Source organism: Hetaerina americana, unplaced genomic scaffold (genome assembly GCF_022747635.1).
Source record: "Hetaerina americana unplaced genomic scaffold, ioHetAmer1.1.p SCAF_48, whole genome shotgun sequence".
Taxonomy (NCBI): Eukaryota; Metazoa; Arthropoda; class Insecta; order Odonata; family Calopterygidae; genus Hetaerina; species Hetaerina americana.
This window is the reverse complement of record NW_027287073.1, coordinates 3,655,729-3,680,655: the sequence shown is the minus strand read 5'-3', so window position 1 is coordinate 3,680,655 and position 24,927 is coordinate 3,655,729. Positions and strand designations below refer to the sequence as shown.

Sequence of the window (24,927 nt, the reverse complement as noted above, 5' to 3'; positions counted from 1 at the left end):
TAGTGATGACCAAAATTTCATTAGTTCTTCACTTAAAATTCTTATAATTTTTTAAATGTACGATTTGCTCTCTTATTTTCGTTATTAGTTGATTTTCAGGGTTGCAGAGGAAATATAAGAAATCAATAAATCCCCCGTATCCCCGAAGCACTAAACCACTCCTCTCAAAGCCTCACTCTGTAACCTTGGACTAAAGTCAATAGCGTACGTGTGAACTTTGTCAGTTCCATTGTAACATTTCTATTAGATTATATGGCCTTTCTTTACCAGCCGGAATTTGTCGGTTTCCTTTGATAAATAAAATTACTCTCGATACGGCTCCAAGGGTATCACCCAGGATAATGTTAAGGTCTCCCCGAATATTTAGAGATTCTTGAACTGCCTCGTCCGTGTTCATTTTGCATACCGTCAAAAGGTGGCGAACCGTCAGAAGGGAATCGCAGACCTCGCTTCACGGCTGGACTTTCTCTTCCGTGAAGAGATACGCGTGAGTGAGGGCACAGTGCCCTATCCTCATTCGCGTGATGATGATGACCTCTCGCCGGCATCTCCTACGGAAGACTTCGAAGGCGAGATTTCGCGTTTAACAGGCTGAAACTTTTCGTTCCGTAGTGCATGCCATGTTGTGCCCCCGTCTGCAAGCGATATGCTGCATTTTAGCTTAATTCTTAGATCTTGTGCCGGTACAGATTGTGACTGTAAACGCCACTTATTTAGTTATGTTCTCCAACTATTACATCAACATTTTCATTTCTTACTATTCCAACCAACCACGGAGTCCACAGGAATGATATTTTAACATTCCGACCATTTAGGTCTGAGAAAGCTGACTGAATCTCCTAGGCTACAGATTTAAAGGGTGAATATCTAGAAATGGATATAATACACTTAACGTATCAGTTAAGATATGAAAACATCTAGCATACCATCTTATGGTATATGTGTTTGCATGAGTGTTGGGTGAAGGCATTTTTGCATGAGTGTGTGCGCTGCTGTGGGTGTAATTTTCCATGTCGTTGTTTTTCATGTGGTATTGTTCCTCTTTACGGTTGGTGACCTAACACCCCCCGCCACACGCCCTTGCGGGGTATTATGTAGATGTAGCATTGAGTTAATTTTACAAAGGGCAGTAAAATCTCGCAGAGCTCAGCTGTGAAAACTGAGTTGAGTGTGGATGCAGCTTGACTCGAAAAGTACCGTGATAAGAGGAAGTTACAGCTCACGCAATGCCACCTGCCGATTCAGAACCGTCGGTGTAGATTGCTGTAACGTTAGGTTGCCGGCTCAGCGAGTCGTTAAATCTTTGATTCGCGGATTTGGTGGGTGATTTTATGCAACTAAGAAAATAAACAGAACTCGGCAGTCCAGATTGGGGATTTTCCATTGTGGGCACTCGAGTACCCATCGGGTATATTTGTCGGCAACGTTAAACATTTCTTTTAACATAAAATCATTGACACTAATTCCGAGTGACCTCGTAGGATTTTTGCGTCTCTGAAACAAATATAAAAGTGGAGATTGAAATCAGAATGAAAAAAGGGCGAAACATTTTAGATAAAGCCTTTGACGAGTGGTTATATGGAAGAACATTCCTTCGGATGTTCAAAGATAGCTCACCGAATTCCGAATGTAAACTCAGGAACGGGCTGATACTGAATGCTCCTGTTGCCAACCATAGTCCTGTAGTGTGTATCGACGTTATTGGCACTAAATGGGACGCTCTCTCTTCGACGAATAAACCTAACTGTCATAGTCACGCTCAAATCAAACCAGCAATATGTACAGTGCTAATATCACGGTACGATCAGCACCCAATGAAACGGGCAGCGTTATTGTAATAAATTAATTTTAATACATTCATCTCTCAAAGCGCTTGCGTGTTACCGCCAGGTGAGTCGTTGGTTAAACGCTAACCCTAGGAATGTAACAGATTCGACGTATGGCAGGGGCTTTCTACCTTAATTTATGGAGGGCTCTGAATACATTCCACGGAATCTTATAATTTGCATCCCTTTCATTTTTTCCTTCGAGTAACGAAGCCCCTTTTTTTGCTCTTCCACCAATCGATGAATGGCCACCTGAGCCAATCTCGTTTCTTCGCCTGATAAAGAGGACCTATAAAAAATGGCATAGTCATTAAAAAAAAAGGGAATCCATCGCTGAAGGCCAAGTGCGATCCGCTATGTCATCCATGGCAATTGCGAAGAGCGTGAGACTTAATACAGATCCTTGAGGTCCTACGTTCTATTGGATGTATCGTTTTGATAGGTTATTACCTATTTTTACTATACAAACCCTGTTGGTCGGAAAATTGTTGATAACTATTGATGCGCCTTCTTGGGGGCGCTTGTGCGAATGTCATGTGGAAACGAACCCAAGAAGCCTCGGCCACGGACTAGCTGGCTTTTCCAGTGGGCAAAATGGACCACTACGGAAGAATTCTCGGTGACCATGGAATCATGGTATATTGAAAAATTGAGAAGAAACAGTTTCAACTTTCAACGTTTCATCTTTCAGATGTAAATAGTTTACCTAGAAAAAACTTAGGACATGTTAGGATTTGAGCACATTTCGTATTATAAGGATTTATTATTATTTGTAATTTAGACTCTGCTTACTCTTTCGCCACTTCTAATCATAGTTTTCATTTGCAGGACAGATATTCATTGAGTTTTTTAAGAAACATATATCCCGGCTTAAATCCCGGCTTAATATATTGAATTAGGGCTTGGGGGATCAAGTCGGACAATATTATCATTTTTTTCACGATTTCTGCGTACGTCATATGAGCTGAAATTAGTTGTAGATTATGTCTTCTTGCTTAGATATTAGAAATGAAAATCACCATAGCTGGACATTCACTGAGACCGATTTTCGACGGCGAATTGATGTATTCAGTAAGGAAGCTTTGTGTGTATTTGCTGGATGTGCACAAGGAGGCCACGTTGACTTCAGGAGGATAATCTGAGCTCGATAATGTCATTCGGCACGTCACCATCAAGAGTCACCAGATAATCTGGTTCCCTGCGAGGCCTTCAATGGCGACCCAAGTGTAGTCGGGTTACGGGGAATGGTATGGAAAAAGTGTATTTTTTTGTTGCAGGACGAGCGAGCGAGCGCACGAAGCCCATCCATTCCCTGCCTTTTAAATATTTCCAACTCCATCTCGAACCGGAAGAAGGGCATTGGCGGGCGGCGGAGAGCGGGGTTTGTTTCCTTTATGGCGGCTATTAGGGGCGGAGCTCGCCAGCGCGTGCTGAATCACACACCCACCCTCATCTCCCACTTCTGCCTCGACCGCTTCACCCCCCCCCCCCAATCCCAAAACCCTGGGAACGCCCTCCCTCGAACGATAAAACCCTTTCCCATCCCCTCCCGTACTCGTCCCCTATAACTGCGTCCCTCTATGTCGAACCTGAGTTTTTTTTTAATTTTTTCTGCACCCTCACCCTCTATCCAACCCCCGTCTATATAGAGGTGGGGAGGGGTTAGTGTGCTTCCCTCGCCCCCATCGTTTTTTATTCGTTTATCACCCCCGTAGTGATTCACGGGCGGGCGCTTTCGATGCGGCGACCCATTTCCACATTCCACCCTCTCCTTCCCTCCCACTCTCAGCCGCTTTTCTCGCGGGCGATTTGTATCACCCCTCCACAGCAGGCGTGTTGCCCACCGACGCCAAGTTCGTTTTAGTACGTGTGTCTGTGGGTGTGTGTGTGATAAAGCGCGGAGTAACGTGCGGCGAAAGGCGTTGACGAGGAGCAAATGCTTAATCACTTGTGTCGAAGCATTTCCGTTCGCAGCGCTTCCAACCGGCCCTTCTTTTTTCTCCCTGGCGGGGGAATGTTTTGGGCGCGATCGGATTTGCGGCGTTGCAGTGCTGCCAAACTCGTAGCCGTGCCCATTCGCTGTTCTTTATGCGTGGGGTGGTCTCGACCTGGGGGTGTCATTCGGTAAGATCTCGTGTAATTGCGTTTCTCGACAATGACGAAGCTTTGGCGTCACAGACTTGACGAATCCCTCTGTTTTTGTACTCGAGAATTGGGAAATGTGGAGTGAATGGCGTTAAAACCTCGGTAATGTTGAAGAATATCAATTTAGAGTACTTGCTGTACATAGTCTCCCAACATTCTTTTCATTTCGGACTTATATGGCTTACTTGAATTATAAACATTGGCATTTATTTATAATTGGTTTGTATTTTGTTTCCAATTTTTGGAAGATTAGCAGCAATGGTGCGTGGTGCTCCAGTAGATAGAGGCCTGGCCTATTGAGCGGAGGGCCCTGGTTCAATTCTGGTTGACACCTCTGGGCATCCTCAGCTTCACCCAGTTGTGATTTTTATGGCCGCAGAACTTCCTGGGAAACCGCAGGCGACTTAGGGAAAGGAACTACCCTGATGTGTGAATGTCATGCACGGTTGGGCTTAGCATTAGCCGAGATCTACCCTCATCTACACCTACATCTACATAATACCCCGCAAGCTCCCGCAAGGGCGTGTGGCGGGGGGTGTTAGGTCACCAACCGTAAAAAGGAACAATACCACATGCAGAACAACAACATGGAAAATTACACCCACAGCAGCGCACACACAAATGCAAAAGTCCCTTCATCCAACACCTAATGCCAGCAATGCTTGAATGTTGTTGCTTTAAAAAAATTAGTGTTTTTTTGGGATTTTCGCTACGCTGCGTCTTCATGCTCGAGAAGGCGTTTCGTAGGTCTCGCAGTTTTCGTCTTCACGCCAGAAGATAAAAGAGGGAAGCTGAAAAGCCTGCGAAGCGTTGAATCATAAAAGAAGACAACGCAGCGAAACGTCTCGGAAAACCTTGGATTTCCAGAACGACCACTCGGTTGCTTCCAACTGCGATTTATTTTAGTAGCCCATCCGCCATACCTATTCTTTTAGCGTTTTCTTATGGTTGTATCGTGATAACTCCTAACATGCCGTTTTCTCACGAATCGTCGGATTTAATTACGTTCCTGCTTGTCTTATAATATTTATCGAAGAAACATCTCGCCATGTGTTCGGACATTCTCACTGTAAATCGAGTTTGACTGCTTCAACTTTCAATGACGACTCTGCCTTTTTCTTCCGATGGGAAAGAGAAGCCTTGGTGTCAAACATTTTTTGTGTTTCGAATGCATGGATGTGTTGTGTAAGGGAAAACGAATGTAAGATGGAGAGAGAGAGAGAGAAGTTCCTAAATTTGATTACACGGAACAAATCCAGTAAGGTGCCACTCTCAACTCAAGCGGAGGGAGTGTAGGGTGTGTGATGTACGTGTGCGACGTTCGTGGGAAGCATCGCATGCAGCACGACGGGTCGCGTGTTTGGGGGATGTACGTCGAAAACCGATAACACTTAATTCCGAATCATCGTGCGGCAAATTACACTGCTCAAAAACAATTTCATCACAAACGATTTTTGCTGTACTCGATAATTGTGTTTCCGGTGCTATTTTCAAAAATATGGTAGCATGGTAGCACGGTAGCATAATGAAAGATCTTGTTCTTCCACTGCGTATCTGTTTTGTGAAATCCTCTCTGGTCTTCCACCGGCTGAGTAAATCCATAGCTACCGGGCGTCTCGACAAACCGACGCGGTCATCGTCCTCAGGGTTTCAGAAGCCCTGAGGACGATGACCGAGTCAGTTATCGAAACGTCGGCAGTTAGGGAGACTCACCCGGTGGAAGACCCGAGAGGATATCACTCATATATATATATATATATATACCAAGGTTTCCGTGATAAATATGGTCCCTCCCTCGTCCCTATTTGACATTCGTCAGGTTACTGCTGGGTGTTACCTTGGGACGAATCTGAGGTTAAGAGGAACCATTAGATGTTCAAAACCTCAAGCGAGTCCCTAAATAGTTTCATAGAATATCCAATGTTATTTTCATGTCCTCTTCATTGATTGTTTTTGTTCATTTTCCTGGTATCAGCTTATTAAGTACATCATGGAAACCGAAGGACTTAGGTCGAGTAGCAGTCTTTTCCAGTCGAGCGCATACTTCCTTCTTTTCTGCTTCTTTTCATTTTTCGTGTGTCATAACTTCTTCAAATGGTTTCACTTTATAACCTCAGTCGTAGAACACCCAGGTAATGCTTTAAAAAGTGTAAGTAACTCAAAAATATGTTCTTTTTATCATTACTCATCATCAAGATTCATTGACTGCATCAGAAATAGATCTGGAAATGTTGCCGATTTTTAAAAATAAAAATTCGATTTGTTAAATTATTGCCGTGTGCTGAGAAGTAAGTTTAGCAACGCGTCTACCTGTTAACTTTTTCCGAGAAAAATTACAGCTGCCATCGGCAGTGGATTTCAACCGATTTTTTGGCAAATTCTCACGATTCATTCCCATTTTGGCGGGGTAGTGGATTTTTTTGATCATATTGAAAAGTAGTTTGGCATCATGGGTAACTAATAATCCTAGAGGCAAATTTCACGCCGTCGGTTATTTGTTATCGAGATGATGAGTTGAAATTGTTGCACACCATCAGATAAGAGGGTTAATAACGGGAGAGGGTCCATCGAGAGCAATCGGTCTGCGGAAGGGCGCCTATGTACCTATGTGTACATCGTAGGGAGACGTGTCTCGACGTTTGTTTTCCGTACGTCGATATCGGGAATTTTGCTTATTTCAAGTGTGTCGGGGTTGGGTTCTCATTTAGGTTGAGGGCGGGAATTTTGCGTAGGGAGAGGGCGCTGTCCTCGGGAGTAGGGGGTTGTTGTCGCTCGAGCCACGACGGGAGCTCTCGTGGAATATTCCAGGAGGGGGCCGACCTGCGCGTTTCAGGGGTGCCGTCATTAATGGTTAATGTACGGAAAATAGCTTTACCCTATTTTGCATTCGGTTTCCTTTCATCAGGGGATTACGTGCGCCCTCCTCGACGGCTGATGAGCATTCAATGGATTGCCACAGGGAGTTTCCTCTAGGAAAATGCATCATCCTTTGACCAAATTATATGGCTGTCCTACTTTTTGAGATATATGAAATGATCCGGGTCACTCGGCGAATCAAAGACAAGCGTACGACAATATTTCTCCGAATGTCTGATTATGATTATGATCTCTTTGATTGTTGGTTCTCGAAATCGTTCTAGAATTGCTTTTGATCAATGCCGATAGTATATCCGTGTCGCATTGCTGTACTCGACTGTGAGGAAATGTGATTTTGATTGCTTGCGATCCCTAATTTCATATGCATGCATGGGTTCTGTGCGTGCGAATTCGGCATGACGTCTAATTAGCATCAGTACGCTAATGACTACACTAAGGGAAGTGCGTGTGTCAAGTTTAAGTAAGTTAATTGCTAGTTTTTTTTATATATTTTGAATGAGTATAGCAATTATTTTGGTACGGAATGCGGAAATTGAATAATACCAATTTTTCCTTTAAACTTTTCGCCGTGTTTTAAGTTAGATTTTATTCCTTTTCCAGAATATTTGTAGGATGTCTCACAATTCACGTCCTTAAGGTCGCTTTATAACTTCGCGGAATTCCGAGCTCCTTTTTTAAGGTATCAATATCCTTAGAATCGATTTTGTATTTTCTTTCTCAGGCGTTTTATCAAAATTGTAATATCACTGAAAAATTATTTTCAATTTTAATAGTCATCATCATTAACTCTAGTAATTAAAAGGTCTTAGGTAGTCATTCCTTGCAATTCTCCAAATTTTTTAAGATTTTCGGGGCATCATTTTATATAGGTAACATTTCTATCGTCATTAGTTTTTATCTTCCTAAACATCTTGCAATCGTCTTCCTGTTATTCATTGACTTTGTAAAAGATTTCGGAGGTTGGTACTCAGGGAAAGAGGACTTGGTGTATAGGTATCGGTTTCCAGGGCCATTGACAAACATAACCGATACACAGAATAAACCCACGTATTTCTCTGTACCTAATTACTGGTAGCAGCTCCTGCGGTGTATTGGCAACATTAAATATTTTAGGAGTCGGCGCCCATGGTAAGAGAACTTTATGCTGGTAACGCGGTAGTACCAATACCTAGGGATAATAATATTAGATATTTCTCAGTATCTAGGTATGTGTACCAACCCCTGGCAGTGCTGGGAACCTAAATAACTTCGGAATACGTTGCGGGCTAGGCGACCGGTCGGGAAGGAGAAAGAGTTTTCGTGAGGGCTTGTCGCCTTCCGAGTTCCACCCCTCCCCCCCCCGGCCGACCTCCCCCCGCCTACGAAGACGTACCGCGGCGGGAGAGGGTGTGGTGCCGGGGGAAGGGGAGAGATGAAGGAAACAACGGGGGCGTTTCTCTTTCGAAGATTGCGTCACGAATGGTCGCCTTCCATCCTGAATACTTTTCCCTATCGTCCGGATAATCTTGTGGCCGCCCAACGGGAGGGGGATCACCCTCTATTGACATCACCCTGCAGGTGGTCGCGTGCCCTTCCGCGACCCCCTACCCTCCTCGGCACCAGCTGGTGACTCGTCCCGCTAAGTCGCTGGCGACACATCGCCAGCTCAGCGCCGCGTCATCTACGAGCGAGGGCGGGTTTACACTCATCAAAGTTTTCCACCGTTGAGGTCACATGCATCGGGTTACGCGATATGCATGTATGCCCTGCATCGTATCGATGTCCTTATGAGGAATATGAAGAAGAAACATATATCGATAGTCGATGAAGACCGTCGATTTACGATGTGGTTGCTGTCATCTGCGTCGTCGAACCACGCACACATTGTGGTGGTCTACCGATCACAGGTAGGGAATGATGGCTGGCTCTGGGTTTTTCGTGGGAGAAAGGTCGAAGTATCAAGGCGAATAGTCCACGCCGGGTCTGTTCCTCTGTGGGGCGGGCTGCAGAGGCATCTGAATCTCGAGAGTGGGACGACCATTTTTGAAGTGATGATGCCACGTCACGAAGAGTTTAGGAAGACAAAGGGGACTCGCACTCATTGTTTCTCCCATGATGTCTAGACGGGCTATGTACAATATTAGTCATGGTTTGATAAATCCGAAGCACACATTGACAATATCAACGGCGATATCCAGGGATATCTTTTGTTTACCCCCGCCGCAGCACTCCTCATGAGCTCCAGGGTTAGGGCTATGAAAAATAAGTTTTTCGAATGCTGTTATAGGACCTGTATTTCGGCGTGGCCTTAGGGGATCGTACCGCAGACATGCAGCAACACCGTTTACCAAACTTTATCCTGTTTCTCTCTGTTTTTCCTCGGACTCCAACGTCGCTTGTAAATGCGAGAAGCAGTTAGTTGCTCGCGCGTGGAATTTAACTGCTTAAAACTTTCGCTATCGGTTTGCCACATGCATCGACGTAAATACCCCGCGATCCACCATAAAGGTGTGTAACAGAGTACGTACTTATTTTATGGAATCGAGCATTCCCCGTATATGTGGGAGGGAAATTATTGACCTATTCAGAAGTTCTCTCGAGACCATTGCATATTAGTTTCCGTAATATTTTCTTTTCATCCCTCTCGTTCGCTCGACGGTGGCTGGCAAATTTTCCCAGCTATGACAAATGGTCCTCGTTGATGAAAGACCGACCTCCTTTAATTGTGGTGCCGCCTGTGGATTATAAAAATTTTATGTTAATTATATATGGAGCGTATCGTGTTTATAGAGTTGTTATAAAATCAGGCGTCCGTCAATGCTGGAGGTATTGCTAATATTGGCGGTTTTTCACATGCCGGGCCAGCGAAGGTACCGGCGACGGTCACCGTGGAAGTCAGCCATTGCGTATTGTCACTTCCGATGCCCATCGCCGCCGTCCTCCTCCCCTCCACCGATAGGAGTTGCGTGTCGCAAAATTAATTCCCCCTCCGAACGCGGTGGTGCTCATTTGCTTCTCAATACGCGGTTCACGCCTCTCGTAAATTTTGCGTATCCCTCGAGAGGGGTCGGCGACCTTGCCCTCCGGAGTCCTCTGCCTCTCTCAACCCTCGTTCCGCCAAGTTATCGGGAAGCACCCCGGATATTTAGGTAAAAATCTATTCATCTCCTGAGAATATGACGAGAATTGAAATATTATCACAACGTTCCATCAGTATTTAATCCTGTAAGTATGCATTTTATTTTGTTTACAATGTGTTTTTCGAAGTTTATGCGTATTTTTAACCTTTTTTTTTGGCAGAAAAACTTGTAAAACCGGCAAAATTTTTATAATGGACAATATCAGCAACTTTTGGTGGCGTACACATTTATTAGACTGTTGAATGTTCACTTTTTGGTTGGATGCATCTTTCGCACCACGATCACCGTCGATTGGTGAGCACTAATTCGGAAATTTAATGCGTCGGTCAATTCTACGGCCAAGGTTTCTTCATGTAAAAGTTCCTCAGCAGCGATATGACAATGTATCACTTAGGGTGAAATAAATTTTCGAAAGCTTATTCAACATTGTGGATGTTACTCATATATATATTTTTTCAAATCACGATTTCATTTACTGTTACGAATTTATGTAGAAATTATTTTTTCCTGCAAAATATGGAAATTACCAATTTTAATACATTTTGTGCGCCCAACTACTATTTAATATTTTCTTTTTTGAATATCGTTCAATGCTTTGTCTGGAAATTTTTGTTTGTGACTCTAACCTTTTCGTGAATTAAAGTTGATAGTTGGCAGGAATGATGCTTAAGGTATTTCTACAATTTTGTTATAAGTAGTTGCTAGAGCATATTTAATGTTTTAAAAAGTCTAATAAGGTACGATAGGAGTGTGTTTTATTCAGCTAAAATTAACTTGTGGAGCCTATCCATGGTCTACTTATTAGCTAGCCGACGTGAGAGTTTTTGATTGAGGGGGCGGATCTGTTAATATACAGCCAATGACCAATGTCTTAGAGAATCTTAGATACCTAGAGTAGTAATCGCCCAAGGTTTTGCTAATAAGATATTCCGCTTCTATTTTTTTTAGTAAGTGGGATGTAGTTTTCTTAATGCCTCACGATTCATTTGACCTCGTCATCATGGTTCGTTGCAGTCGTATATTCGTTTGTCAGTAAGGAACTCGTCTACATCGTATCTTACTTTTTTCTAGGCATTATTTTAACTCTTTCGAAAAGAAAACGACATTATGGCCAGCAGCATTTATTTTCATTGTTTCTAGGCTTCAAACAGTTTTCAGGTTCAGTCGGTCGGTCCCAAGTTCAGTCCCCCTGCCCTATCAAAATTTTATCGGTTTAAAAGTGTAATTCGGAATTGTTTTTTGGGATTAGGCAGATATGCATTCAAGATTTGATGGTTAATTTTCTGTGGAATCACACTCCAGCTATGAAATAATTGTATAATTTATGAAAATGATGATATTTCAGAGTGGCTGTAAGCCCTCTGGCGGCGTCCGTGATTCCTGCTTCGCCTGCCGTGCGTTGGTTCCCCGTGGCGTCGTCTCCCCTGCGGCCCCCGCCATCTTGCTCTGTCGCCAGCCAGTTCCGTGTCTCCTCCTGAACTCCACCTCTCTCTCTCTTCGTGCATCCCAAAATCGATATTTACGGATACACACGTTTTGAAGTCCTCCTGAATGCATTTTGGCCATTTTCTCAGCGGTGCATGTCCGCTTGTGTGCGCTTGTCTGTGTGTATTTTGGTGCAAGATTTGAATAGCATTGAGCTACAGGAAGTTTGATATTTTGTATTTTTGTGTGCACATAAAGAAGAGTTCCATTAAAAAGTTTGTGTGTATGTGTACACACACACGGCCGATAAGGGCGGCATAGAAAAGAAGATTACGAGGCGATGGAAATGAGTTTCTGTCGAAGAACGATAAAAATGAAGTGTATAGACTGATAAAAGATGAAGTATTTCGGGCAGCGGTTGAGGAGAGAAGCTAATGCAGAGCGCTTAGAAGAAGAAAGTTAATTGGACACGTCCTTAGGTATGATGCATCTACATAGTACCCCGCAAGCCACCGCAAGGACGTGTGGCTGGGATGTTAGGTCACCACCCGTAATTAAGAAGAAACCGCATGCAAAACTCACAAATTCAAGCAAATCTGAACACGCGAAATCGTATATATTCATGCAAAAACCTCTGTACCTTACACGCACACAAATACAAGTATTATCAACTAACATACACATTCACCTACGAGTATAACTCTACGCAACGGTAACACAGCGTTTAATATGGTCCTAATAGGTAGATTATGAAGGCCAATATTAAAGGGGAACAGTAGAAAAATTACGGAGGAAGGTCTAATATGAACAATGATAAACAAGTAATTGAAAATAACGGAGCAAGAAGCTGCGCGGGAATTAAAATATTGGCCGGAAACAGAATAGTTTAGAGAGCTACCTCTAAACCAATCCTCGAGTTGACAACTCGTGATGGTGATTACAAAATGTACTGATAAGTTTTAGACTAAAATCGAATCATGGAAAATGGCTGTTTACTGCGTTATTACTTGGTCAACGAGCCATAATAAAAAGTTTTTTTTCGGGTAAATTAGGCTAGAAATCATGAAAAAACATTTTACAGGGAAACTAATTATTGCTTATTTAAAATGAGACCAAATCTCCTAGACTGTTAAAGGAAACATAGCATTTGATTATAGGAATAATTACAAGCAGGAATAATTGCAAGCACTTTAATTCCTTTATTGCCACAGGTATCATATAAAACAAGTTTTTTTTCAAAACTTTTGTGGTATTTCATCGCAATTTAATGATATTACCGTTGTAAAAGTTTATCTCAGTCATAAATTTACAGTTATCACGTGCTATAAAGTGTTGAAGGAAATAAGGAAGGCAGTTTTAGCAGGTGAAAAGCTGTTTTGGACGAAGAAATTTCGAATCATCCTTTTTCTGCCCTCTTTAACTTTCCAAATCCTCATCCACTACTATCCAGCACTAAAATCTCAAATATTTTGATCAATATTTTCATATTTCAGTTCTCAGTCGTAATGCGCAATATTTATACACTAATGGTTATCGTAAACATAGTGAAAAACAAGAAACATTCTAACAAATTATGGCAATTCCAAGTGTCCTATAAGGTTTGAATACTGGATTACGGTAAAGGGAACACAAACTCAGGGTTCAAGCAGCAATAACACAGTTTCTTAGAACAATTAAAGGCTGTTACCAGACAGGATAGACTGAGAAATGAAAATGGGGGGTGACGTTATGGCATTTCTTAAAATATAAGAAATTAACGAGAAATAATAGGAAACAGGATAAAATGGAAGCCTCACGTAATGCTAATGGAAAAAAAGAATATTTCCAAGGAAAGCTCTTCTATACAAACCTAGTGGTAAAATAAATATTAGACGATATAGGAAAAGATAGGAATCCCAAAATTTTGTTTTTCCAAACTGGCTGAAAGACTAATCCATTGTAGAAGATGATGCTTTTATCTTTGAAAATAAAATTGTTATCCCTTCTTTGGAAATCCTTGTTATACTTCAGGCAGACAAATGACAGGAGTCTTATGTACTCTGGTGGGAACGTGTAATCAGGAATTACGTAGAAGTATTGAAATGAAATTATTGAATTTGTAATTCCTAACACTTGTGTGTGGAATTACAAAGTCAATAATTTCATTTCAATATGTTGTGCAAATTCCATGAAGTTACGCCGGAGACAACAAATTAAATCGTAGAAGTAAATTCAACTGATGTTAATTGTTCAGGATTTTTGTACTTTGCATATGTTCGTCCTGTACGTGGATATTTCCGAGTAGATATTTTTTAATTTGATCGATATATGCGGGCCAACGAAACTTCGGTTTTTATTTTTATTGTTGATGGCCTAATTTCAGGTTGGAACTACGAGTTGAATTTGTAGAATTTGTAGCCGTCGACATATTTGGTCATCAACTGCGTATACACGATCTCGTGTCCTGTGGCGATAGCGGAAGTGTATTGATAATAGGTTTTAGGTTCTTTGACCCGTAATATCATTTTTCCCCAAATTGATAATTCCACATGCTGACCACTGCACCATCAAACAAAAATACTTGTCATGCATTTCGATCATATTTGGTCCACCTCTTGTCTCTTTCGAATCCTCCATGCAGAAAGCGTCACACTGAGCCGACCCTGATTATTTCATGAGCAGTAGATAAAACTAGTAATGCCTTTTATGTAATGCCAAACTGACTTTCGCCCTGCGTTCCCTTTTCACTTTCCACGTGTTGTGACCCGAATGACTCACCTTCCCTATCGGTGTCACGCATTTTGTTGATGCTCGCAAAATTCTATTCCCTGGAGGGGATTTGAAACTCTGCCCTTCACATCCTTATCTGCTGTCACAGGCGATCAAATGAAAATGATAGCTAATGAATTCATTCGTCGAAGGAAGATACCCATCGCTGAAAAAAATAAAATGTTGGGCATTGGTTTTGCACTCTTTTGCGAGTTTTTCTCATGAGTCTAATAACTTCTCTGGATTGTTTACGAGAAATGATAATTTATTTAAACTCGGAGGGCAATAGATGATTCAACCGAATGAAAGTTAAGAATCTCTCGGTGTGTGACAGAGGGTCTCTTCCATTCACTGCTGTCATACGAAATGAGAAAGGTTGTGTCAACCGTTCTCATTTCTTTTTAGGAGGACCTATGATTCGATAATATCATTCCAAACGTTGCGTTGCTGGTCTTCATTGCGAAAATGTGTCTGATCTCCATCTGTCGTTGGTGCCGCCTCGTGAATTTGTGCCGTTGCGTCTCCCGCATCCTGGATAACGTTGATAGAATTTCGTAGGAAACTATTGCAATTTTCATTTTTTCTAGGGAAATTGCAAAATGAAATATGGAAGTTTCGAGATTTCCTCCAGGAATCGAACCCGGTCAGTAGTCCAACGCCCTACCCCTGGATTGCCGCGACCCATATGCGTGTGTATATATACGAGGGTGATCTGTAAAGTTTCCGACCTTGAACATTTCAGAAAAAATGTCTTGTATCTTTGTTAGGTCGGAAACTTTCCAGACCACCCATGTATTATATTTATTATATATATACATAAATAATTAATGCATAATTATATAAATGTATATTATATGTAATTATATATATACATATACTATATAAATGGCTCATGAAATTTCCAAGTAAGACTCATTAATTTGCGGATAAGTTGACCATACGAGTGGCGAAGTTAATGTGGTTGTTACGGTGGTTATGGACTTTTAATATTGCGTGTATACGATATGCACTAATATTGCGTGTATACGATATGCACTGATTCCGAGATGCCTGCGCGTGTATAGACTTACACCTTAAATTGTTGGTCAGTGGACCGGGATCTGGCCCTCGCCTCAACCGGAAACACAGCGCAGCGTGTTTCTTCACAAAACGTCAATCCTTTCAGTAGTATGCTTATTTCTGGCTAACAATCAAACCTAGTGCGCTGAAATTGACTACGGTGCACCGGTATTTTGGCAACACGAAGAATGAATTTCTCGTCCATCTTATTTTTTCTCCTCCCCGTTGTCATGTATTTTTATGTGCATATATTTTCAACGTAATCGTTTAATCCTTCCTACTTGGTGCATGTCAGAATGACAGAAAAGTCCTGATAGAGACTCTGTGTCCCCCTTTTTTGTCACCCAAATTTGGCGAAGTATTATTTTTTTCGGAAAACGCCCACAGCTAGTATCGCCATTTCACACCGGGGAGGCGAGGATTTTATTTGAGGGCAGATCGCGACGTATCGAGGAGCTATTGCGGGGGTTCTCTCATTGTTGTGGGCGGCATAAGAATGGGTGGTGGTGTGGGAGAGGGGACGCCCTCTCGTCTCTCGAAAAGGGTTGTCTCTCTCGAGATGAGATTGTGGTGTCAGGAAGTCGGGGGTGATTGCGAGCTCCTTGCTCTGAGTGCTGCTGGCCAAGCGGTATTGGCAAAACTTTCAGGTCAATTGGCCCGGGCTTCGGTCGCGCCACGCCTGCGGGAGTATCCTTCTCCCCTGAGCAGCGGTCGAAGAGAAGGAGGGTGACCCCGTCCTCTCTTGGTGTGTCTGCAGTTTGAGGCAAAGATCACCCAACTTCGGCCCCCGATGTTAACACCCCTTGTTACAGAAGAAGCTTCCCTGAGGCGAACCACGTGTGCTAGGGATCACTTCATTTATCATTTCCGGCTCCAGGGGATTCATCCTCGCGATGTTAGCTTGCGAGGCATCATTAGAAAGTTGTCTGTTTATGACACACGGAGTTGATTTGTTGTAACAAGATATCCCGATTCAGAAACCTCTTAATTAGGAGATGAGGAGATCACCAAAATAACCCAACCTAGATTACGCGAAATCCATGATATTATCCCTCAAGCTATAATCTAAAGTTCGGTTGAAGTTTTGAAAGGTCATCTTTCGCTGTAATTATATACGCTAGTTAAATCCTTTGTTGATAATAAACCTCATTGTAATCTTGACTTGAAGATGTGAGTTCGACACCGAGATGTGAGTTCTTAAAACTGCCGAAAATGATCTAATAACTATTTCGGAAAAGAAAATACTTTGTTCTTCCACATATATTTTATTATGCTTGACCTAGGTTTCAACATGTACGAAGTCGTCATCAGGTTAAGTCGAAAGTCGAAACATAGGTCGTGAATAATAAAATATATGTAGGAGAACAAAGTATTTTCTTTTCCGATATGAATTGCTTCCACAAAGTGACGCCTCAAACCATTCTATTTAATAACTATCTAGCTAACTGATTCCGCAATAAGAGAGGAAATGAAATGATAAAACTTTGTAAATTCACTCGTTAAAGTATTTCACAGAAATGCTTCGAAAATTGGTGTATTATTTACTTGAGCAAGGTAATACATCTTCTAAAATTTACCGAACTTAGTTTGTAAAGGAATCTATGGAGCGAATCAGTAAGATTCCCGACATTGGGTTTCACTGGGTGGAATTTGTATTTTGTGGAAGGGAAAATACATTTATAGCTCTGTAATTCCATGTGCACCTTATTTTTTATGACCTAGCTTGCGGCACGTTAACTAATCTTCAGGTCTTATGCGTGGAGACGCCTAATAAAGAGAGATTTCATGTTGATACCCGGATCGTGAAAAATAAAGTAACATTGGAGTTGCAAATGCGTACTGGGATTTTTATTTGATCGGTCAGACTCCACCTGACCCAATTGTTAAAGTTACAGCCAAAGTCAATCGAGAAACTGTCGTTAACCACAAAGCAGTTGCTCGATTGAAACATCAATATTTCAACGAATGGTATGTGATAATTAATTATCTATCTGCCAATAAATTACCCAACAACGACTAACCAACCGGAGCGCGAACTCCTACGGATAGTTCCTGCGGAAATGAATCTCTTTTGAACCTGATTCACTGTTCGCAGCAGTAGTAAGTGCTTGTTGGCACACTGTCTGGGACACCGGAAGGTTCACATCCGACTGTAGTTCTTCAGCTATTGAATTTTTTTCGCGTGTCTTGCGAAGCTTCGGGATGCTCCAATAATTTATGTCGTTTTAGGGAATAATTAGCTGCGGAAATCCATATAAATAAGTTAATTTTGGCAAGATGCATCGTACTTGAGTCAAAATCACGGGCATCGATTTTGCCTGTGGGATGAGCATTATTTTGTCTCAATTTTATTTCCTTGAGTGATTCCGCAATTGATAATTACGGTGTCTCTGACCGCAGCAGTTCGAGGACATTTAAGTGTCTCAGTGAACGGTACTGCTATGCGAATCGTTTGGACCGGAATAATTCGCGTACTACATTCTGGCATACGAATCATTAGAAATTCATGTTTCACAGAAAACTTAAGTGCGTCGATGTCGGAACTACAGTGTGTTCTTTAGTCGACTAAAATATCAAAGTGTCATCTCGTTGTTAAAAGACATTACCAACGTCAGTATATAGTACATCTTCGTAATAATCCACAGACAATCGCATAGGGTCTCTCTGTTGCCTTAAATACGAGGGTCATCCGGAAAGTAGTACCCGTTCGTGAAATAAAGACACAAAAGTAAATATTAACAAACATAAAAAATTTTATTTGAAAGAGGATACTTTAAACTACTTCTCAACATAATCTCCAAGCAAATTAAGGCATTTGTCATAACGTGTGACAAGTTTCTGTATTCCTGCTGCATAGTCCTTCGCCGCCAGCTCATTGAGATACGCGAGGGACCCATCTTGCACAAATTTTTGCATAATGCAGATGGTGTTTAACAATTTCATGAACAATTGTTCGAGAAACATTGGGAAAATGCTCACAGATGTCATCAATTGTGACGCGCCGATCGTTCCTCACGAATTCGTCAACTGAGCTCACCAGTTGGTCTGTAATGACAGACGGTCTCCCCGAACGCTCATCGTCGTGTGTGTTCCCCCTCCCCATGTTGAAGTTGCGACACCACCGCCGAACAGACGACTCGTCCATTACATTGTCTCCATACACCTCCTTTAATTGGCGATGAATATCACATGGGCGAACGTTTCTTGCATTGAGGAATTTAATCACTGCCCTCACTTCACAACTGGCGGCGTTCTCAATTTTTTTAAACATTGTAAACAATCACAGAAACAACACAGGCAATGCTAGCGTCACGCAACTTGGCTCAGAGAAGGCAGACAAGCCACTGAAGCTATCTGACCTCGTCCAGCGGCTACTCGCGTCGTCAGCACTTCATGCGGCACGAACGGGTACTACTTTCCGGATGACCCTCGTAGCTTGAATGAATCCCTCACAATGCTGCGATGTGGCCGAAAATTATTTATTTTTAATTTTTGATATTTTACTGTGAATAGCGACGTGGTATTCTCTTCACACAATAACCTTTGTCTGAAATTTTTGAGATGAGGGAGGGAGGGGATCGAGATGGTGTGGTTTGCTATCGTACTGGCTTCCCACCCAGAGGGCCCGGGTTCAAATCCCGTCGGTGTTGAATATTTTTCAGCGGTATCTCGATCCCGACTTGAGTTGCTTTGTGGAGGGCACTTTGAGTGAGTACGACGTCCGTCGGATGGGACGTTAAGCTGCGGACCCCTTGGCGCCTTTCGTAAAGAACAGGCTAATGCCGACGCCGGGTTTCTCTCCACCCTTCATCCTTTCCTGTCCATCCCTAATGGCGCAAATGACCTCAGATGTCGGTCGCCTCCCCTAAATAATACTACCATGAGGGAATGAGGTCATCCATATACGGTGCGCTGTTTCATTCGGCAAGAATATTAAATTTCATTCCTGTCGATTGTTTTCTCATCGTCACACATCGGAGTTTAAAAAGTAATCATTTAGTGGAAATCCTTAATGAGCAATTTCAGTATCCACCTTCAAACGGATTCAGCGTTCAAATTTCATCCAACCCTTTGAAGTTATATTTTAGTCAACTGAGGAGTCGCGATTTGAAACAAAATGCCACATTTTATTTTTTATTCGCCCCCGTTCACTCGCGGAATGTATATTCCTGCGTCTTACTTTGGAAACCACCATCTGGGAGAGAGAGCCATAGCGGAAAACTGGCGGAATTGCATTAGGTCTTGAAAATGACATCCTGCGGATTGAGTATTAATTTTTAAAATATATAATTTCACTCCTTGCCTAGTATACGTCATACTATAAGCAAGAAAAGACCACTGCACGTATCATTTTTTGCATGACTGTAGCGTTGTTTTAACAATTTGACTATATTTACACATTCATTTGAAGAAAATCAGGGGCTATGTGTTGTGGACTCCATTCATTCGTCGCGGGTTCTTTTCTTTATGCCTTGAATTACCATTATTTCGTCAGCACCCTTGGGACTCAAGGTAGTCTTATGTACAAATTCGCCCTTTGACTGAAGACCGTTGATCTTTGAGTTATTTTTCTTTCAATTTGGAATACAAACGGACAGTAAAATGAAAATAATGAAGTAAACTGAACATACCAGTCAATGTTAGATGAGACGTTTAATTAACAAAGAAAATTTTCAAGTAAATCAGTTTATTGAACCGACAAGTCCTTCGCTCCTATTTATATTGGAGATAGAGACATTTTTCATGGGGTCTATTGAAAAATGAAACAGTTTCTGGCGTCCCAGCCTGCTGCTTAATCACCTAATTACCCAGTGCCGTTCGCAATACCCATTCCCCCACTCCTCTGCCAACTAATCGCCGCCAAGCATGTGTTTGACTTGTATTTTTACCTGATGATGTTATACCATAACGAAACCTAGGTTGTAATAAATGTTTTTTATGTGGAAAGGCGAAGTACTTTAAATTTAATTTTAATTTTAGTCTATTGAAAATAAAAAAGAGGGTGAATTGAATTTTGTTTCGTCTTTTTTATCTCAGAAAAGTGGACCCTTAAAGAACTAATGACATGAAATAATATTTTTTGGTCAGTTCACGTGGTTGTATAATGGTCGCTATTCACCGCCGGTGATACTGATAGGACTAGGAAACATAGCCGATGGTGCAGGGAGATGTCCATAGCGTTGATATGGTTGTAGCGAATGAATGTGCGTATGGCCTTGCGGTCCAGCGATGCGAACTCCACCACTTAATGTCCATGCGTAGAGAGAAGCGCCTCGGGCATTCGGGGAAATGGATTGCAAAGCGGCGTGCTGGAAATTTCGATCCCCGAGCATCACAACACGCTGCGGTGATTGAAAGCTCCAAGTCATCCTGCAGTGACGTACACGTTGAGCAAGCCTCTGTGGCTGTCGATCTAGATGTCGGAGCACCGTTAGATCAAGGCGTCGGTTTGTCCTGCTACTTGTAGATCGAATAGGTGCGATAAGATTCGGGATGATGAAAGCCAAGGTCGTGTTAGCCAAAACGATCTAAATTACTGGAGGGCCCTGAATCCCGTGTGCGTGAAACTCGAGTTTATGTGTACGAGGTGCGTTCTATCCTCGATCGTTAAACCAACCTTCGGTTTCTTTACAGTGTATTTTTTAATATAAAAATATTTCCAGAAAAATGTTTTGCTAAACTAAATGCCTTTGTATGAAACTATAACGGTGAGCTTAATAAAAATACTGGAGCTTAGATAGTTTCAAGTAGATGTACTTTGTAACTTTTAGATGTCGCAGCCTGTTTTTGCAAATAATTTATTCTGGAACTAATTCGTCGCAGGATTTTTTATCCTAATCCGTCCAGGCATGAGTACATTATGTACAAGTGTATTGTATAAGGGTGTAAATATGACTTAGCGCCATGTTCGAAAATATTGATTATTCTTCGGCTGTTTTGATTTTTATTGAACGTGCGAAATTGTATTCATTTTTGCAGCACCAAGATCATCAATTATTTAATCAAAATCTAAGAAACTTTGGACCGATTTTGCGTGGAATAGACCATATTGGGGTAAACAAGCATAATAGAATAACACTAGTTCTTGCATCGCTGAAGCAGAAAGTTTTGTTTTTGGGATTCAAGGCCAGCATTGTAACATCCGAATAGAATGCGGTACATTGCTGCACAGTGTTGATAAGACCAAGAATTCTCCCTGCTAAGTTTCACCGGCTGACCTGCTTAAAACAGAACAAGCGATTTTATCAGAAAATAGGTCGGTAGTAGTACCCTATTGACCTATTTGTAGGTCAGATCGCTTGCTCTGCTTGAAAAAAAACAGCGGACTTTGCTATAAAACGTCTTGCTCGTATTGAAGAACTTATATTTTCTCATGTGAACCCACCGGAAGCATATTTGTAAAATCGTCGTGTGGACTGGAAAATAAAAACAATTCGATTGACCGATAATGGTACTGTACTACGAAACCTGACGACGGATTGTTGATAATATTGTTTAGTCGTTAAGTATTCGCGTAGAAAGTCAGGTGCTTCGCACGTTACATTGGAGAGTTGTTTATCTGCTCGCTTACCGGGGTATCATTAATTTGGAAAGGCGGCTCAAATTTAATTTAAACAAATCAATGATGGCATTGCGACACTGAAGCAGTCAGTACCCACTCTTTTCAAACTCTTTACCATAGCAAAGCTGACAAAGTTTGACATCGGCGTTATGAGCGGGTGAAGGATCTCGCTTGGTAATGGATTTATTTTTTACGAGTCCACCGACCCTCGCTTTTGCCTGTGGACACGTATGCATTTACCCCGTGTCACTCAAAACCCTTCCATTCCACATATGCCTCCTCCTCTCACCGCGTCTCCGTCTCTGGAAAGGAGGGGTAAGGAATGCTTTTTGTAGTTCTTGCACCATCTCCGTCTTATTTATAGTTTTTGTTGGTCCTTTTACTATATTGGTGGTATTTTCACGAGCTTGTATGTAATTTATGTTGAGAGCATGCCCATTGGTATGCCCATCTTCATGCCGGTGGTTAAGCAATATCGTTAAGAAAACTTCTACTCAAGTTTCAGTTACGTTCCCTTGCTTATGTAGTTAATGTAATTTGCAGTTGAACCTACTTCTATTGATCTCAATGAAGAATAATTCCTCCATAGTGCTTTCTTAAAATGATAATAATCAGCCGAGGCTGCCGAGAATGCTTCTCAGGGGAACTTGGTAATTCATTTATCGCCGTTCGCATTTACTTCTTACGTTCAGTTGGGATATAAGGCTTCTAGTTCATATTCATAATTGCATTTGGAGCGGATAAGCTCGAAATGCAATTATAAATAAGTACTTTGACCAATTGGCTGTAAGTTTCAATGTATTGGCCTTTAATTAGTTTAAGCTAAGTCCCTTGCTTCCTTGTAAATGTCACCACTATAATTTAAATTCATGCTTGACAGAAATAGAATTAAACTTTTATACTGAACTACATATACTTCCTCTCCGGAAAGAAATAATATATTACGCCGTAGTCGTTAATGTGTAATTTAAAGTAAATTTTATTCATTAAGGTGACTCTAGCTGACTATGTGACTTAGCAAAGACTTTTTCCTCTTCCTAAATGTTAAAAATATAATGCATTTGTTACAGATTTCACGTTAGCGTCTAAAATAGTATTTCAATACCGATTTGATGGTATTGTATTATGGTATAATAAATTTGAAACTCCAAAGGCCGTAAACAGTTTACCTTTCTAAACCAAGTGAAAATGAAATTAATTGGCTAGCGCCACAAGTCAAAAAGGGTAAAGGTAAAAAAGGATAATGAGGTAGGTAAAAGGGGTAAAAGGTAAAAAAGGAGAGGATAAGAAAGGTGAATACGAATACGCGTATTTCGGCCACTAAGTAGCCCTCTTCAGCGTACTGAAGGGTAATCGTCACTACAACACAAGTCGAAGTGAGAAGGGGTAAGGGCAATCCGAAGAATATATAGTGTTACATGTGTGGGGACACACATGTAACACTATATATTACATGTGTATACACTATATATTCTTCGGATTGCCCTTACCCCTTCTCACTTCGACTTGTGTTGTAGTGACGATTACCCTTCAGTACGCTGAAGAGGGCTACTTAGTGGCCGAAATACGCGTATTCGTATTCACCTTTCTTATCCTCTCCTTTTTTACCTTTTACCCCTTTTACCTACCTCATTATCCTTTTTTACCTTTACCCTTTTTGACTTGTGGCGCTAGCCAATTAATTTCATTTTCACTTGGTTTAGAAAGGTAAACTGTTTACGGCCTTTGGAGTTTCAAATTTATTATATATTACTAGCCGTAAGAGCTCATTCCTATCAATAGTATTATGGTAGTGTATTTAATATTTTAGAAATAGATTGACAGCTTATACTTATAAATATTAGCCATTTTATTTGATTTCCAAATGAAAATATATCATATTTAAATGTAAATTTTTTCTTATTTTAAATTGTTCACATTATTTTATCAGTAAAAAAAAATTACCTTTGGAGGAATGGCGCCACTATTCCGTCGCTGAACAACCAATCCTTAGCCGTTTGTGTATTTTCTGTGGTTGATTTGCAATCCATTACAAGATGGCTTTAAGTTGGAAACTGAAAAGTAACTGGAATATTTAATGTAAATTTTATAGCTAAGAAAGTACGAGTAAATTCATTGGGATGGCTGAGTAAAAATAAAAAAATAGTGTTATGAGCAACATTATGTTGTTTTGATGATTTAAAAATATTATTTGTTGAGAATTTTCGGGAATCATGTAGAGGCGGGTCCGTGAAAAGTGACTGCGGATGAATAAAATTACTAGCGCTCGCGCTGTTAGTTAAATACATACTATATATATAACAAGCTTTGACAGCAAAATACAATATAAGAACACCTGAAAAGATCACTCACACGTTATTTCTTGATCATTTCGACGGAATTCAACTCCGTCTTCATCGGAAGAAATAGAAGTAATGTACTTCTATTTCTTCCGATGAAGACGGAGTTGAATTCCGTCGTAGAAGTACATTACTTCTAGAAATTGAAGTAATGTACTTCTTGAAGACGGAGTTGAATTCCGTCGAAATGATCAAGAAATAATGTGTGAGTGATCTTTTTATGTGTTCTTGTATTGTTTGTTGCTGTCAAAGCTTGTTATTCAACACTTCCGTGTTACTTCGACGAAATCATATATATATATATATATATATATATATATATATATATATATATATTTATAAAATTACTATATATAAATACTAAATTAAAAAAAAAAAATATATATATATATATATATATATATATACTATATATATACACTATATATATACACTATATATATACACTATATATACCTGTATATATATATATATATATATATATATATATATATATATATATATATATATATCTATATATATATCTATATATGGGAGCAAAATGTCTCCCTTACTGGCTGGGTGCGGAAAAGCCTAATTTTATCCTCCCTCGAATCACTCGGAAATAGGGGAATATTAGTGCTTCAGTAATTTCGAAAGTCTTTAATTACCGCCGGAGTAAATGATAAGTTATCAAACTGATCTAGTTGGAAATGAACTGTGGGAATTTTTATGCTTTTTGGGTGATAGAAATGTAATTGTTAGAACGATGAATACTTGTACGTACTTGGGCGCATTGGATGGCCTGCCCTCTCCTTCCCCTACGGCTTCGATGACCACATTTTTCT

General features: G+C 41.0%; 1 protein-coding gene across 4 annotated transcripts in view; it reads left to right on the top strand.

The window, feature by feature from the left end:
- Positions 1–24,927, top strand: part of Pli (E3 ubiquitin-protein ligase pellino) — a 339,132-nt gene that overhangs the window by 195,434 nt on the left and 118,771 nt on the right. The window lies entirely within an intron of this gene.